Here is an 18,516-nt window from a genome sequence, read left to right as displayed (position 1 = left end):
ACAACCCATACCTATTTAAAAGTGCAGAGGGCGATGTCTTGCATGTTCCACTGGTAATATAAGTGTAATAAAATTCTGAATAACAACAAATGTGTTCTTTTTATCACTCAAAAAAAAAAAAAAGTGCCTGAGTCAATGTAAAAAAAATATATATATTGCTGAAAGTTCGATTGAATATTTTTTTTCTCCATGGAAAGAAATTTGGCTTCATCCTTCTTTATACTTAGCCAATTACTGAGGAAAACCAGTTTGTTCACATTATCAGGGGACAAAGAAGCTCGCTTCTTTTGAATGATGTGGCCTGAGAGCGAGAACAACCTCTCACAGGGTACTGTGGTTGCATGAGTTGACAGGTACTTGCGTGCAATGGATGCCAGCCTGCTGTGTGCTCCTTCTCTCTCTGACCACCATTGTAGTGGGCAATACTCCAATTCCATTCCGATGTACAACTTCGGTGATATTTGAATTCAGCTTTACAAAGTGAGCAAACCAGTAGATTTCTCCAACGAGCCGTCGGGTAACTTTTTGAAGTGAGACTTTCCGCCCAAAAGTCCGTCGCGGTCCATCTTCGCGCCAGGGACGCAACATAAGTCACGTGACGAGAAGTCGTCTTCGTCGTCGTTGTCGTCGTCTTCTTGTTTTTCTTCTTCTTCTTCTTCTTCTTCGTCATCGTCTTCTTCTTCTTCTTCTTGTGAATTTAAGTGGCGGTTTGCGTCGGTTCAAGGCAGCAAAGGAACGTTTACAAAAAAAAAAAAAAACTAACGGCGTAATTTTTTTTTAAAGCGTTATTTTTTTTATATTAATCGCCAAATTTAACGCGTTAACTTTGACAGCACTAATATATATATATATATATATATATATATATATACACACGTCAATTTGGATTTGGTTCGGCATATTAGGGCTGTCAAAGTTAAATCGCTAATAGATTAATTAATCACAGAAAAATGTCGCATTAATCACGTATTAACGCACATTAATCGCACAATTTTTTTTTTTTTGAGTGCACTTGAGCCTTGAACGTAACCGCAGATGGTTACATTGAAGGCTGCGCAGGTCAGTGATTAGGTCAATGCACGGCATTTACTATGCCTGTGGCTCCAAAATGAGCGGGGTGATTCCAGTTGGTGTGCTCGATGGTTTCCCTTTAAAAAACACCCCGACGGGACTTTTCGTAAAACAAAAGTAATTTGCGTTTAATTAATTAATTGCAGAATTGCAACCAATTGATTTGATGCTGGGCGGCACGGTAGTCAAGTGGTTAGCACGTCCGCTTCCCAGTTCTGAGGTCTCCGGTTCGAGTCCAGGCTCGGACCTTCCTGGGTGGAGTTTGCATGTTCTCCCCGTGCCCGCGTGGGTCTTCTCCGGGTACTCCGGTCTCCTCCCACATTCCAAAGACATGCATGGCAGGTTAATTGGGGCGCTCCGAATTGTCCCTAGGTGTGCGTGTGAGTGTGGATGGTTGTTCGTCTCTGTGTGCCCTGCGATTGGTTGGCAACCAGTCCAGGGTGTCCCCCGCCTACTGCCCAGAGCCAGCTGAGATAGGCGCCAGCAGCCCCCGCGACCCTTGTGAGGAATAAGCGGTCAAGAAAATGGATGGATGGATGATTTGATGCTGTTACATTTTGCGCAATATACGCATGCATGAAATTGCGTTCATGCATTTAATCTGTCACGGTTCCGGTGCGGGGTGGGGACCCAAATGCAGAAAAACAAAAGGAATGAGTTGGCAAAGTTTTATTGCAATAGTGGACGGCCAGAAAGTGGTTGCAGTCCGTTGGGTGCTGGGGGCTGGTTCTGGTAGGCGAGGCGTGTGTCAAGGTCAGGGTCTGCGGGCAGGACGACAGGCTGAAAAGGAGGACGGAAATGCGAGTCAGGAAAGGTAAGTAAAAGTTGATTTCAAGGTCTAGCTGGATGTACAAACTCGTTCAGGAGTTGTGACGATCTGGCGGTGTGGTGGAGTCAGAGGCTGGCTTAAGTAGGCTGCTGATTAATTGGACACACCTGCTGCTTGACTCCAATGCACCACACCTGGAAGACACACGCACACTCAGCGGGCTGGGCCCGCAGGCCTGACAGTACCCCCTCCCCCACGAGCACCACCAGGTGCAGAACGGCCCAGGCGACCAGGATGGGCACGATGGAAGTCGCGGATCAGCGACTTGCACAGGACCTGGCGAGCAGGGATCCAGCTGCGCTCCTCTGGTCCGTAACCCTCCCAGTCTACTAAATACTGGAGGCCGCGACCGCGGCGACCAACGTCCAGGAGGCGGCGTACCGTGTAGGCGGGATGTCCATCAATTATGAGAGGAGCTGGCGGTGGCGGCACAGGTGGGGACAGAGGGCTAGATGAAACAGGTTTTATCTGAGAGACATGAAAAGTGGGGTGAACACGGAGAGAGGTTGGGATCTTGAGACGCACAGCACAGGGATTGATCACAGCCGCAATCTCAAAGGGGCCGATGAAACGAGGGGACAGCTTCTTGGATTCCGCCTTTAGCGGGAGGTTCCTCGTACTGAGCCACACCTTCTGGCCGACAGCATAGGAAGGTGCAGGAATGCGGCGACGGTTGGCGTGAACCTGTGTCCTGGCAGATGACCGGAGTAAGGTGAAGCGGGCTTGCCTCCAGACCCTGGAGCATAGGCGCATGTGGCTTTGCACAGATGGAACGGAGAGGTCAGGGACCTGAGAGGGAAACAGTGGTGGTTGGTAGCCCAGAGAACACTGAAAAGGGGACATACCTGAGGAGGCGTTGGGTAGGGAATTATGGGCGTACTCTACCCAAGCGAGCTGAGTGCTCCATGAAGCGGGATGGGACTGTGAGATGCAGCGGAGGGTGGTCTCCAGTTGCTGATTGGTACGTTCACATTGACCATTAGTTTGTGGATGGTAACCGGACGAGAGGCTCAGGCCAATGCCTAATGCAGCACAAAAGGCCCTCCAGACCTGTGAAGTGAACTGGGGCCCCCTGTCCGACACAATGTCAGAAGGGATGCCATGTAGACGGAAGACATGTTGGACTAACTGGTCAGCGGTTTCCTTGGCAGTTGGGAGCTTGGGAAGAGCAAGAAAGTGGGCTGCTTTGGAAAACCTGTCAACAATGGTGAGAACTACTGTGTTACCTCTTGACGGCGGAAGTCCGGTAACAAAGTCCAGGGCAATGTGGGACCACGGGCGTTTGGGAATAGAAAGCGGGTGGAGCAGGCCAGAGCTAGGTTTGGAGGAGGTTTTGTTCTGGGCACATACCGTGCATGCCGAGACGAACGAGCGGGTGTCCTCCTCCATCGTGGGCCCCCAAAAATTTTGGCGGAGGAAGGTCAGCGTCCTGCGGATTCCCGGGTGGCAGGTAAGTCACGAGGAGTGAGCCCACTGTAGAACCTGGGAACGGACAGGGTCAGGGACAAACAGGCGGTTCTGCGGAGCCCGGGGGGGTATAGTCAGTCCAACCTGGGCCCTCCTCACCAGGGCTTCAATTTCAAAAGTGACAGACCCAACAAAACAGGTGGAAGGCAGGATAGGGCCGGGATCTGACCTGGTGCCCTCTGCTGCAAACTGGCGGGATAGGGCATCCGGTTTTGTATTCTGAGACCCTGGGCGGTAGGACAGGGTGAATGCGAACCGATCAAAGAATAAGGCCCACCTGGCTTGACGTGAGCTTAGTCTCTTGGCAGAGCGGATGTACTCCAGGTTTTTGTGGTCTGTCCATACAACAAATGGCTGCTCGGCCCCTTCCAGGAGGTGTCTCCATTCCTCCAATGCCGCCTTCACCGCGAGGAGTTCCCGGTCACCAATTCCATAGTTCCTCTCGGCTGGAGAGAGCCTGCGGGAATAGAAGGCACACGGGTGGACCTTACCATCCTCCAGAGACCGCTGGGACAAAACCGCTCCGACCCCCACCTCCGAGGCATCCACCTCAACTATGAATTGCCTCTGCGGATCTGGATGGACAAGCACAGGAGCAGTGGTGAACATATGTTTGAGCCTGCTAAAGGCCAGGTCAGCCTCCTCAGACCACTTGAAGGGCACCACTGTGGACGTAAGGGCAGTAAGAGGAGCTGCGGCACGACTGTAGTCTTTGATGAATCGGCAATAGAAATTGGAAAAACCAAGGAAGCGTTGCAGCTCCTTCCTGGATGTGGGTCTGGGCCAATTGGTGACTGCAGTAGTTTTGGCAGGGTCCATTTGGAGCTGTCCCTCAGCAATTACGTAGCCCAAAAAGGTGGTTTTGGTTACATGGAACTCACACCTCAGCTTTCACAAAAAGCTTGTTTTCAAGGAGTCTCTGGAGTACATGGCGTACATGTCTTTTATGTTCAGAGTCCGAACTTGAGAAAATCAAGATGTCATCAAGGTACACAAAGACGAACTTCCCAATCATGTCACGCAAAACATCGTTGACCAGGGCCTGGAAGACAGCGGGGGCGTTCGTTAAGCCAAAAGGCATGACAAGATATTCGTAGTGCCCCCTATGTGTGTTGAATGCGGTCTTCCATTCATCACCCTGCCGAATTCGGACAAGATGGTAGGCCTGGCGCAAGTCTAACTTGGTAAAGATGGTGGCTCCATGAAGAGGTGAGAACGCGGAGTCCATCAGGGGTAGGGGATATTTGTTCTTTATGGTGATTTCATTCAGACCACGATAGTCAACACAAGGGCGGAGTGTCTTGTCCTTTTTGTCCACAAAGAAAAAAACAGCTCCCACTGGTGACGAGGAAGGCCGGATGATACCTGCTGCCAGTGATTCATTGATGTAAGAATCTGCTGCTTCTCTTTCCGGCCGTGAGATGTTGTAAAGCCGGCTTCGTGGAAGTGGCGCTCCGGGCTGGAGGTCAATGGCGCAGTCGTATGGTCGGTGAGGGGGCAGAGAAGCAGCATGGTGTTTGCTGAACACCCGGGCAAGGTCATGGTACTCGGGAGGGACGCAGGACAGGTCGGGCAGTTCTTGTTTGTTTTGGCCACTGGGTGGCACAACGTCAGACAGTAAGCAATTCTTATGGCAAAAATTGCTCCAGGAAATGATGTTGGGCACAGTCCAGTCAATGTGTGGGTTGTGCTGTTTGAGCCATGGCATGCCCAACACTATGGGAACTTGGAGGGAGTCAAATACATGTAGACTGATTACCTCTTGGTGATTACTCGAGAGCTTGAGTACAACTGGTACTGTTTGTTGTCTGACATGGGAGATCAGTGCACCGTTTAGGGCTGTGGCATCCAAAGGAGTGGTCAAGGTTTGCAGGTCTATAGCCATTTGTTCTACCAGTCGGTGATCAATTAGGTTCTCATCGGCTCCGGAGTCTACAAGGGCTGACACGGGCAGAGACATATTACCCCAGCAGAGGGTGGCAGAGAGCATAAAACGGTTAGAAGCAGGGGAACTCATAACGGGACTCACCAATACGTTCCCCATTACTGGTGAGTCAGTCCTTTTGGCCGGGAGGGGCACTGAGCGATGTAGTGGCCGCTGGCTCCACAGTACAGGCACAGGTTAGAGGAGCGTCTGCGCGCCCTCTCCAAGTCCGACAGACGAGCACGTCCCAGCTGCATAGGGACACTGCCAGTGTCTGGGGGCGGGTCAGAGGCGGAAACTGGAGCCAGTGGCATGGGAGATGGATCCGACAGTGATGGCCCAGCAGTGGGCGGAGTCTGCACTTTGGCACTGCGCTCTCTCTTGCGCTCCCGGAGGCGACAATCCAGCCTTATGGCCAAGTCAATGAGCAAGTCAAGACAGCTCGGATCATCCCTCGAGGCCAATTCATCCTTAATGTTTTCGTTTAATGCTGCCCGGAAGACTTCCTGGAGTGCCTCATCGTTAAAGTTGCTCTCAGCGGCGAGAGTCCTGAAAGACACCGAGAACTCTGCCACGCTACGAGCACCCTGTTGTAGCGACATGAGACGTCTTGCAGCCTCCCTCCCATGGACCGGGTGGTCGAAGACCTTCCTCATTTCCTGGGTAAAGCTGGAAAAGGAAGCGCAAGCAGGAGACTGTTTGTCCCACTCAGCAGTGGCCCATGCGAGAGCCGCGCCGCGGAGGCAGCCTATGAGGTAAGCAATTTTAGCGTGGTCAGAAGCATAGGACAGTGGCTGCTGACTGAAGACTAGGGAACACTGGACTAGAAAAGGACGGCAAGCTCCTAAATCACCATCATAAGGGGCAGGCGTGGGCACGTACGGTTCTTTAACGATCTGGGGAGGAGGTGCAGTGGGCGGGGCAGGTGTAGCAGCGGATGATCTTTGTGTTTGAAAGGCCGCATGTTGCTGCTGGAGGGTCCTGAGGGCTTGCGAAAATTCACGTACCTGTCCAATCAAGAAGTTCAGGGCATTGTCATGTTGGTCCAAAAGCACACCTTGTCCGGTCAGGGTCTGACGAATGGAATTGTTCCCTGCTGGGTCCATAGCTGGCCAGATCGTGCTGTCACGGTTCCGGTGCGGGGTGGGGACCCAAATGCAGAAAAACAAAAGGAATGAGTTGGCAAAGTTTTATTGCAATAGTGGACGGCCAGAAAGTGGTTGCAGTCCGTTGGGTGCTGGGTGCTGGTTCTGGTAGGCGAGGCGTGTGTCAAGGTCAGGGTCTGCGGGCAGGACGACAGGCTGAAAAGGAGGACGGAAATGCGAGTCAGGAAAGGTAAGTAAAAGTTGATTTCAAGGTCTAGCTGGATGTACAAACTCGTTCAGGAGTTGTGACGATCTGGCGGTGTGGTGGAGTCAGAGGCTGGCTTAAGTAGGCTGCTGATTAATTGGACACACCTGCTGCTTGACTCCAATGCACCACACCTGGAAGACACACGCACACTCAGCGGGCTGGGCCCGCAGGCCTGACATAATCAATGTTTGAAAATGAAATGAAAATGAAAATACAGCAATTTTAATATTGCCAGTTTGAAATCCCTACTTTTGAGGAAAAACATCTTTAGTTTAAATGTCAAATGTCAATAGCAACCAGTACCTAAGGAAAAGATATCAACCTGAAATTTTCAGTAACAGTTTAAAGAGCACTTGAAAGTAAATTTGAATAGCAGGTAAGGACATCATCCGAGATTTGAACCCTATAAAAGTTTTGAAAGTTTGCCCAAGATTATTTGCCATTTTGTGTGGTCTGTGACCAATAAGTTTAGTGATAATTTATCATGTTATGTTGTTATCATGTTATGTCTCAAATGCATTTGGTCACAAAGAAAATGAAAATGATGATGACACTAGCTAGCTCAGTTAGTTTCATACTTCACAAAGGAAAGAAGTTCAGTGGCTCTAAATTTTTATTTTTCTCCACCATAAAGATTTTATAGACCTGCACGAAATTGAGGAAAAGCTTATGAATAACATGCATGCAAAAAATGTGCATCCCTCTGTACTATTTTTAGTTGTTCTAAGAGGTGTTCATATACCTCATAGTAGTTCAACAGTGACACAATTTACAGAATCAAACAGCACATCTTTCAGTGATCATCATCATCCTGTATGCCTGTCTAGTTGTGTAGTCATGAAATACGTCGGCGTGAGGAAGAGAAAGGTGGCTTTATCTGCACTAGTGCACCATAGCCACTCTGCTCACTCTGCATACATGCTATAATTGGACACGGAGGAGGTAAAAGATCCTCCCGCGGGCATTTCATTATGCAGATTCAGTGCAGCATATCGTTGTAGCTTCACATCACCAATGCAAGGCTTGCACATAATGTGTATGGACTAAGTAAAACGTGAATTAGAAGTACATTTTTAGGGTTTGTTGTATTTTATGTCTGGAGACATAATTACAGTAGGCCTTATATCTGGCTGCTGTACTCTTTAATTTCTTACGTACAAATAATTAGGTCTCTGGAGTGCCTGCCCACCAATCAAGTACATGAAATTACACAAACAAGTAAATATCTGGGTTGTGTGGCCTTTTGGAGAAGTGTGCATTGTCAGTGTTGGGGAGAAGGGTGGACTCTGTAGGGCAGGGGTGTCAAATATACACCCTGCAAGCCGGATCAGACCTCAAAAGGGAGTTAATCCAGCTCTTGAGATTATTTGGTAAAGTAAAAAAATAAAATGAAATAAAATAGTAGCCGGGCCAATTAATCATCTAGCCACAATAAAAACATAAAAAAAATGTCATTATTTTCCACATCACTTAAAGTTACTTGTTTGTTTGAATAAATAAAAACATAAATAAATATAAGCATTTGACCGACATTGTAGGTTCGTAATTAGTAAAGCTTCAGCTTGACACTCCAAACTAATTTCGTGTCTGCGGCTTTGTCGATGAAAAGAAACTCCATATGCTCGTCTTGGTTTCTGTTCGCTTTAGTCAAAATAAATCAGCGGTACAAAAATTAAAAAAATGACATACAAAAATGAAATACCGAAAGAGACGTAATTAATGAGTTTATGAGGAGATTAGGAGTTGAGGAAATCGGGAGTCTAGGAGATTAGGAGTTCAAAAAACTGTGTAGCTCTACTCCACATTGCCTGACCGCATTGCTGCTCTGTACCACACAGATCCCGACTCCTAAAGACAATAAAATGGGTCCTCAATAAACAATGCTGTAATGAAAGCACGTTACATCCTAAATTCACACACACATTTTATGCAAAACATAAACTATTGCCTTATACTATTCACTCCACACATAAACAATAAACATTTCAAATTGCAAATAATGTAAATAACATCCTTTTATCAGCATAAACGCAAATCACCTTTATCCAAATATTAACTCAAAATTAGAATTTAGGCTCCTACAGTCTAAAGACACCACAATCTATTACACTTTATGAGCAGAGCAAAACGGACTACAGTTAAAATTAAACATCTTAAGTTGACAGTGCTCTTTATGACAGCTTTTGAGTGTTCAGAAGTGATTTCATCTTCAGTTTTCTTGTTCTTCCGTTTTTCCGTGCCGCTGAGATAGCTTCTTTTTGATGACATTACGGTGTCTGTTTTATTTAGTAGTACTCTCGCTAACGAGAAGGGTAGATTGGTAGCTGTCAATCATACTCACACAGTGACGTGACTGACTAGCGTCACAAACTGACACAAAAACACCAGCCACTGCTTAACATCATAGTTTATTTTATCTATGTCCTATGTTTGTTTTTAAATCAAAAATTGGATGTAATAAACAAATATTAGAGACAGAATAAAGACGGGACATTTTAATCATCCCCAGGTAAGACTACACATAGAGCTTGGGGGCCCCCTGGTGGCCCTAGGCAGCCGCTTACTTCATCTACAGTCTTCCCTCGCTATAACGCGGTTCACTTTTCGCGGTCTCGCTGTATCGCGGATTTTTTTTTAAATAATTTTTGCATATTTTTTTACAGTAATATACCCATTTTATAAAATTTATGAAGGTTTGAAGATTGTCAATGTTTGAACAAGAGAGAAATGTGAGAACATGTAAATGCCTCAATGAGAAAAGTGTATAAATTGTGCGGTCGGGGATTTTAGAGCCTTAAAACATTTATAAGAGTTGTAAAACATAAAGCTAACTACTTCGCGGATTTCATTTATTGCGGGTATTTTTTGGAACCTAACCCCAGCGGAAAACGAGGGAACACTGTATACTGTAGAACCGACCCCTACGTCATCAAAAGTCTTGAGATACGTACGTGAATCGGCAAAGTTGTTTCAAGTAACAATTGTGATTTTCTATTTGACTCCACTTGAAACATGAAGCATAAAGTTGATATTTGTGGTGATATTAGTAATTTAGCCACGCAGACGGCTCATTTATTACGCGCGGCAATGATGTCACATCATCGTTAGAGGAGGAAAAAAAAGGAGATCGAGGTCCCCATGAGATGAGGAGCTCGAACAGGCTCACCTCATTTTCACAAAATATTATTTCTATCTCCCCCCGCATCACTCTGTATATGAGATGGTAAAAATATGAGCCCCGACGACGTACTTAGAAAAGTATACATATCCATTCAGAGGAGCCTGTTCAGTAGAAGGCTGACGCTCCCAAGTGCCGGACCAACAGACTAAAGAACTCTTTTGTCCCCCGTGCCATTGTACTCTACAACTCCTCAGCTTGCACTTCAATTCACAAATATGGCACTTTACTGTACTTTAATTGATTTAATTCAACCTCCGGTGTAATAACCTTATTTATTGATTGATTGATTTTTTATTATTATTATTAATTCAATCTCTGGTGTAATAACCTTGTTTATTGATTGATTGAATTATTTTTTATTTTTATTATTTTTTATTATTTCTGTTCTTATTGCTGCTGGTCATGTAAATTTCCCAGAGGGAGCCATCCCAAAGGGATCAATAAAGTCTAAGTTAATAGGGGAGGTACTTTCATCCAATCACATTCCTCTGATCCTCCCTGCCCTCCCCCCACGTAAACAATACTTACGGTGTAGGGAAACGTTGTGCTTCATCATTTGTTTTGACGTTTTGTGTTTTGTGATTACCTTTTATTTCATTTTTTGTGTTTGTGTCTTTTTTTTTTAATTTGTGTTTGCGATTACCGATTACCTTTTCGGTTTTGGGGTTTGTGTTTTTCATTTGTGTTTGCGATTACTGTTTTTTTGTGTGTGTGTGTGTTCATGTCTTTTGTATTTGTGTTTATGACTACCTTTTTTTTATTGTTTTTATTTGCTGTAGTTTCGGGGGGGGGGGGGGTTTGTTTGTTTGTTTGTTTTTGTTGTTTTTTTATTTGGTTTGTGTTTTTGGTTTGGGGAGCAGCATGGTTCAGTGGTGGACTGGTCGTCTCCCTACCTAGAGGTTGTGTGTTTGATTCCATGCCATTGTGACCACGTGGATGTATGCTTGAGCAAGATACAGAACCCCCAGGTGCTCCTGATACTGTGGCATCAGTAGGTGAATGGGTATCAAATGTAAGGCGCTTTGAGGGTGGAAAAGCGCATATAAAAGAAGTACCATTTACCATCTTTTAGTTTTGTTTGTTTGTTTGTTTGTTTGCAGTTTTTGTACTTCAGGGCTACCATAAATTCTGAGCACATTCCAATTGCTGGAAGCATGTTTGCAACATGCACGTTTGTTCGCATGCACACGCATGCACTTCCCACGTCATGCAGAGGCGTGTGTCCATAAAAGAAAAATTCACACATAACCGCAACTTACCGCAACACATCTGCTAGCAACTGATTTGCATTTGCTGGCTAACAGCCAATCAGAGCAATTGTCACCAAAACAATTTACATAAAAAGCAAAATGACAGAAAAATGTCTTAATACTTAACAATTTTAATTACTTCTTTTAACTTTTCGTTTGTTCCCCCTGCACCAAAATGTGTTGAGCATTTCACTTAATGAAACCATGACACAACAAACAATGACCTTGGGCTGTCAGCCATGTTAATTACGTAACAAGATGTGATGCCAATTATTTTGAGTGCTTTCACACTTGCTATGCGTGACACAGTGCAGTTAATGATATTGCAGCGTGTTTGTTGCAATGTGACTGCAATAATAACGTGATGCGTTACATTCACAGTCGTGAATAAGTTACTCCGATGGGTAAAGTAATGAATTAGATTACTCATTAAGTTAGTAGTGCCATTATACTTTAATGCTGTTATTTCCAACACTGTCAGTAGGATATCTGACTAAAATATTTGATAGCTGCAGCCCGACAGCTCTTCAGTCAGCCGGAAGATATCAGCTTCAGCTGTTATTGTATGGGGCGGCACGGTAGTCGAGTGGTTAGCACGTCCGCTTCCCAGTTCTGAGGTCTCCGGTTCGAGTCCGCGTGGGTCTTCTCCGGGTACTCCGGTCTCCTCCCACATTCCAAAGACATGCATGGTAGGTTAATTGGGCGCTCCGAATTGTCCCTAGGTGTGCGTGTGAGTGTGGATGGTTGTTTGTCTCTGTGTGCCCTGCGATTGGTTGGCAACCAGTCTAGGGTGTCCCCTGCCTACTGCCGAGAGCCAGCTGAGATAGGCGCCAGCAGCCCCCGCGACCCTTGTGAGGAGTAAGCGGTCAAGAAAATTTGTCTTTTCAATGTTGTCAAGAGCAGAGGATTCTGCAGGATCTTTTAGGAAAAAGAAACGGAGAAACAGGAGGAGAATTCTGAAGATAATTGGCATCATGTTGCTGTTGCCTATTAAAAACTGAAATAAAGAAAAAATAAAACAAAATAATTAGGAGCGAAAGTTGGAAGACAAAGCGAGAATAACAAACAGGTGTAGTTACAGAAGACTAATTAGATTTTACCTATTATCAAGTATAATTGTTGTAGAGTGATGTTGTTATTCAGTCACCTTTTAAAGGCTTCGCAAAGGGTGTGTCCATCGTGTGACGACAACGTTCAGTACATTATTTGGACTCATTCCAGGTGATGAACCAAATTCAAATCGACGGATATATATATATATATATATATATATATATATATATATATATATATATTAGGGCTGTCAAAGTGAAAGCGTTAATAGATTAATTAATCACAGAAAAATGTCGCATTAATCACGTATTAACACATATTAATCGCACTATTTTTTTTTTTTGACCGCACTTGAGCCTTGAACGTAACTGCGGATGGTTACATTGAAGGCTGCGCAGGTCAGTGATTAGGTCAATGCACGGCATTTCCTATGCCTGTTGTTCCAAAATGAGCGGGGTGACTCCAGTTGGTGTGCTCGGTGGAAAATTTCGCTTTAAAAAACACACCGCCGGGACTTTAGATAAAACAAAAGTAATTTGCGTTTAAATAATTAATAAATGCTGAATTGCAACCAATTGATATGATGCTGTTATGTTTTGAGCAATACACGCATGCAATTGCGTACATGCATTTAATCAATGTTTGCAAATGACATTCAGATAATAAAATGCGTTAATGTCACAATATTACGGTATTTTGTATTATGCGAATACGCAAGTAATTTCGCTGATTAATCGAGATTATTCAAAATTAAAAAGTGTGATTAATCAGAATAAAAATTTTAATCGCTTGACAGCACTAATATATATTTATATATGACAGCTTTTGGTGAAACGTAATTCAGACGCGAACCCCAGTCCCAGTTCATTGCCTTTTTCAAAACCTGTCGTGAAGAGACAAACTGGCGACAATGAGCGACCTTGTAATTATAATAATGTGAGCCTGTTTAATGATAATAATGTGTTGGTATTGAGTAGAAGCCAGGTAAGAAATGGGTTGTGTGCAGTGGCGTAATACCCAGTGCAAAAAAAAATAAAAAATCTGTGATGGAACTAGCTGCCGGCAAGCTACTGCTCAATTTGGAGCGGGACACAAGATTTTGACTTTGAGGCTGGACTGAAACCAAGTTTGTTTGAGGGTTTTTAGATTTTTTTTTTTTTTGTCTTTTCTTTTTTTTTGGCTTCATTGTGGTATCATATTTATTTCAACTAGTGTTCTGGTAGTTTTTGTTTTCTGCCTTGGTTGGTTGCCCTGGCATCATCCACCTCTTAGTTTCTATTCTATTTTTTTTCCCCCCCTTTCCCCACAAATGAAACTTTCTTGTTGAGTTCTTAGACATGCCATTATGCAGTGTTTCTCGGAGCACACTATCCGGCCTGTTTTCCATGTCTCCCGATTCCAGCGCAGGTGAGGATCGTTATAAGGCTTCTCCAGAGCGTCCTAATGAGCTGTTATTGAAATCACCTGTGTTTGAAATAGGGAGACATAGAAAACAAGATGGAGAGTGTGCGCCGAGGACCAGGGTTGAGAAACACTGACATAATTTTAATGCTTTAGAAAAAATCTAAAGGGTGGTCTTCTGTACATTACATTTTCACCGTGAATATAGCTAAAATAAGCGGGTTCGCATCACAGTTTGCGTCTATATGTGGAAAGTCCTGTGTCGTGTCGTGTACAGTAATCAACACGGACATTGCTATCCAGCAACAAACGTTCATTTGACCGTGTCTTGAGACCTACGCATGCTCATGTATTTTACTAACATGATGTTATGGTCTCTGTTAATTGTGGATGCCGTCAAATGTGTGACTTGTTTTTTTGTTTTTTGTTTTTTATCATGTTGACAAGTACAGTATTGTTGTTGAAATTAACAAATCTTAAATTAACTTAAATTACTGAAACCTGCAGATAGTCTTTAAAAATCTAATTTTGAGTAACATTGTATTCAGTCTTCAAAAAGTTATTTGCACTTCACCTTAGGTATTATATGGCTCTGAATTGTAACATTAATTTTACCTAAGTTTGCTGGAAAACAAAAATCAACGCAATGTATTACATTTTTAAACAAAATATAGAATATTTGGTCAATTAAGAAACATGTACCGTGACAAGTTTAAAAATATATATATTCTTCTTCTTTTAATTCCGAGCAAGTCAGTGTTCCATAACTGCTAAGCTATTTTTCGAACTGACAGCAGTTGTTACTCATACACGCTGACACCCTACACATGCCAAGGTGTGTCTCATAGAAAACAAGTTAATTGTAGGCAATTAAGAAGGTGAATTTGCAACTATGCAAGAAGAGCTCGTTTAGGTGACAGACATTATTAGCGGAAGAAACATAGAAATGGAGTATATGCCACGGAGGACTACCAGGTTTTTACACATCAGCGCTGTTTCCTGTTGCTGCTTGCGATGTGTGGGCCGCGTCCCAGTGCTTGCGCTTCCGCCGTTGTGCGCCTCGGTTGTGCCTCCCCTAGTCACGTGAATATCTGTGTGCGAAAATCTTGACACAGCGTGATGTTTGTCTCAAAAATAAATGCGCCTGCCCGACGATCCACAAACGCATTTTCGACAACTCGCAATCAAAAGTCATGGAAAATGCACACATAAAATAAAAAAAAAGACGTGAAAATTCCAGATATATCTGTGCATCTGAAAAACGTGAAAATCTCGAAAATATTTGTGGATCTGAAAAACACGTAAAAATCACAGATGTAGTTGTTGATCTCAAAAACGTAAAAATCACAAATTTATTTGTGTGAATATTTTTGAGACAAGCTTGCAGTATCGGCCGATGCCAATGCCGTAACGATACCTAGTTTTGTTTCCATCATGAAAAAGTTGCTCTGCCATTGGTTCAGAACATTCATGGTCCAATCGGATATCTTAGCTCAGCATGTAGTGACCACGTCACACATCAGTGAATGTTGTGCACAAGCAAGACACAAGATGCTGCATCCAAAGTCCTATATTGGCGTCATAAATAATGGTATCGGCATGTTACGTGTTAGTACTTGCCGATGCGGATACCACTGTTTTTATGCAGTATCGGGGCCTTTCCTGATATTGGTACTGGAACAACACTAATTAAGAGCATCATGTCAACAGAGAAAGATTTGTGCCACTTGGATATATTTGATTCAGGGATGACTGCCTCCTCTGTGCGCACCATTTTGTACTCTCAGTGACAAGCACTCCACATATTTTTGAGGTGCATTGACGGGCAACTGCACACTTGAATAAAAAAGGACATGTCGGTTGTTTGGCAACTAGGGTTGTCACAAGAACCGATACTTCGGTACCAAGTCGATGCCAAGATTCTGAAAATGTGACAGTACTGCCTTTTCTACAATACCCTAAGTACCGCTGGTACAGAGGCGGCATATCTGGCCGCGTCTTTTGTGTTGTTTAATAAAAGGCTTGCAATATTTCAGTTGTTTTGTAATGACTCCAGAATGTATGGCATTTTTGCTTATTTATTTTCATTACAGAAAATAATGGACTTCATCACACTATTTTAATTTTCTGAGACAGTCCTGTACATGCACTGTGATGCATTTTATATTTGTATTTTTTTATTTTCGTGTTTAATACTAAAAGCTAGCCTGCTGTACATGCACAGTATTTTATTTTATTGTTCACTCTATTGTTTAATACTTTAAGACACAGTATTTTACTTTAATGCTTTAAAGCTACATGCTAATTGGTCGGTTTAAGCACACAGTGTTGTTTTTTCACTTCTAATAAAGGAGTGTATGTTGAAGTACAGGGGATTTATTGTTTAATTTCTATTTTTAGATTGGCATCAAAATGGCATCGAGAATCGTGGAATTTCAATGGTATCGGCATCGACTACTACATTTCTGGTATCGTGACATCCCTAGTGGCAACAAACTGAACTACGCAATGGAGACTTCATCATCCAGCACTAACAAGATTATGTGCTTTTCAGGAAACTCCCATTGAAACACTGTGACAAATTTGCATGCAAGCTGACATGTGTCTCACATTTCAATTGCATTAATCATGAAGGAGAAATGGGCCTGGCAGCCTGAGGCTCATGCAGTAAATTCTTCCATGTGCTGTTATTTAATAATTGGTTGATGCATGTACATCCTGGATTGGTCCTTTATCTTCTGTCAGTCTTCACAAGGAAACAGTTTTGCATGACTGCAGATGAAAAACACCAAATAAAAATAGATAGTTGCAATATGTGAAGCTTGCCGGTAAAGGGGAAAATCAGTTCACAAACTTCATTCGTTCAGAAAGTTTGTTGCCATTTTACTCATTATCCATCCATCCATCCATTTCCTTGACCACTCACTCTTCACAATGGACGCAGGGGTGCTGGAGCCAATCCCAGCCGGCTTCGGGCAGTAGGCGGGGTACACCCTGAACTGGGTGCCATTTTACTCATTACAATGTATGAAAATGAATACGGTCCAGGGCCCGATTTTTCAAAACTCAGTTATATCTTTAAATTAACCATTGGTTAAGTAGATATAACCGGCCGTTAACTTTAACGGCACTGTTATCTTGTTGTTCAAAACTCTGTTAACTTTAACCGGCTGTTAACTTGCTGTTTAAGTTAACACACCGAAGCACCACCGCTAACTTTTTAGCAGTGTGGTTAACTGTGTTCGTGTCAAATGCTGCCTTCATGATTCCCATTGAGCGCAAAAAAACAAAAACCAAAGAGTCTATCGAGGGCTTGATGTTGACATTGGTGATTTTTCTAATGAAGTTATGCACACGCTACCGTTTAGCAGTAATACAATGCCAAGACTCATGTTGAGTCAAAAGAGAATGAATAAAAATGTGTTTTTTAAGACGAGTTCTAAAAATGGACAGAGAGGGGACTTGCCCAACATTTAGTGGGAGGTGACTCCAAAGAGAGGTTAACTGTGATGTTTCTTGTTTGCGTTAACAGACAACAACACTGTGAATAGTTGCTAATTATTTAATTTAAATACATTTAAATTAAATCTCATTATTATTATTATTATTTATTTGTATTACTTTTAATTTAAATATAATTTAAATTTAAACTTTAATTTAAAACAGTAATTACAAATATTGGATGAAAAATACACGTTAGAAGTATGTCAATACAAAAACAACAAATAATTCAAAACTTCTATCAATATATTACACACAAATATACAAATGTTAGACAAACAAAAATATGCAATATTATTTGCTACAAAAATATTACACAAAATATTCACTGAAAATACATCAAGTAGAAAAATTATGGCGAATTGAAAAATGAATTAAATAATTTGACAAAAACTCCTAAATTGCTTCAACCATTGATTGGATAACGTTGTCTTTGTCAGAAAACTTGCGGCTTCTTTTTTTTCGGCGAGTGCCAGGAGTCATTTGGATAGTATCCATTGGTTTTGCCAACCCGCAGGTAAACAAAAAGAGGAATTGTGGGGTATATCGGTGCTAACCAGTGGCGAAAATGGCACGGTTAACTTTTACAGTGTCGTTAACAAACGGCCTGACTAACCATGTTTTGAACAATGCATATTTAACGGAAGCTAGTGGTTAGTTAACGGAAGGTTAAGAATTTAACCAGTGGCTAGGGGTTAAACAGTGGTCAAAATAACCAAGAATTGAACAACTGGCTCCAAGGCAGACACCCGACAAGATGGCCTCACAAGCCAGATTGATAATTATGATTCACTCAAGGGAGTTCTTCACATTATCAATGTAGGACTTCACTCAGCAGATCTGTTCGGGATAGGAGGGTCTTGCTGTATAATACTTGGAGCTGATTGCACATTTGTTTTAACCAATCAAGGCAACTGATGAAAATGTCATCTTCTGTCTCGTTTTTTTTTTTTTTTTTTTTTTTGTCACACGAACATCTTTACCAAATAACAATGCTCAAAGCACCTCTCACTGTTCAAATTCAACAAAAAAAAATAGTGAGTAATTCTGCGAGAACAGAATTAATTGCAACATCCATTTTCCAGTGAGGTTTGTTTGTTTCCCTCCGTCATCAGCGTTTATTGGTTTTGTCCCACCCTGAACAACGCCTGCTTGGTCCAACCAAAAAAGATGTATTCTCCGGAGTTTGTGAACGCACAAGTACCGCAAGAATTCAGCTTGCTGGCAAGGTTACCAACAAGACCTGAGGCGAGCTGACCTGGCACAGGTGAGCATGCTGAGCCAGAACAACCCGCTTGTGCCGGTAGTGATGGTGATGTTTTAAACTGATTTGTTGCCGTACTTGGGTGTTTGTAAATCAATCACCACTGTTTGTTTACGGCAAGGCAAAAAAAAAAAAAGACGTTCAATTCGGGCATCAAATAGAGACGACACGTCATCGGATTTTGTGCAGCACCTCAGTTGAAATCAAATTCTAAATCGTATT

General features: G+C 43.0%; 1 long non-coding RNA gene across 1 annotated transcript; it reads right to left on the bottom strand.

The window, feature by feature from the left end:
- Nucleotides 1–1,725: 1,725 nt before the first annotated feature.
- Nucleotides 1,726–2,251, bottom strand: LOC144017072 (uncharacterized). Its single transcript, XR_013283090.1, has 2 exons — nt 1,928–2,251; nt 1,726–1,851 (listed from the first exon to the last, which is right to left on the bottom strand). It is a non-coding gene; the product is annotated as an uncharacterized LOC144017072 (long non-coding RNA).
- Between the last annotated feature and the right edge of the window lie 16,265 nt (nt 2,252–18,516).

Source organism: Festucalex cinctus, chromosome 4 (assembly GCF_051991245.1).
Source record: "Festucalex cinctus isolate MCC-2025b chromosome 4, RoL_Fcin_1.0, whole genome shotgun sequence".
Classification (NCBI taxonomy): Eukaryota; Metazoa; Chordata; class Actinopteri; order Syngnathiformes; family Syngnathidae; genus Festucalex; species Festucalex cinctus.
Note: the sequence above shows the minus strand (reverse complement) of the source record. Positions and strands in the feature narration are given on the sequence as shown.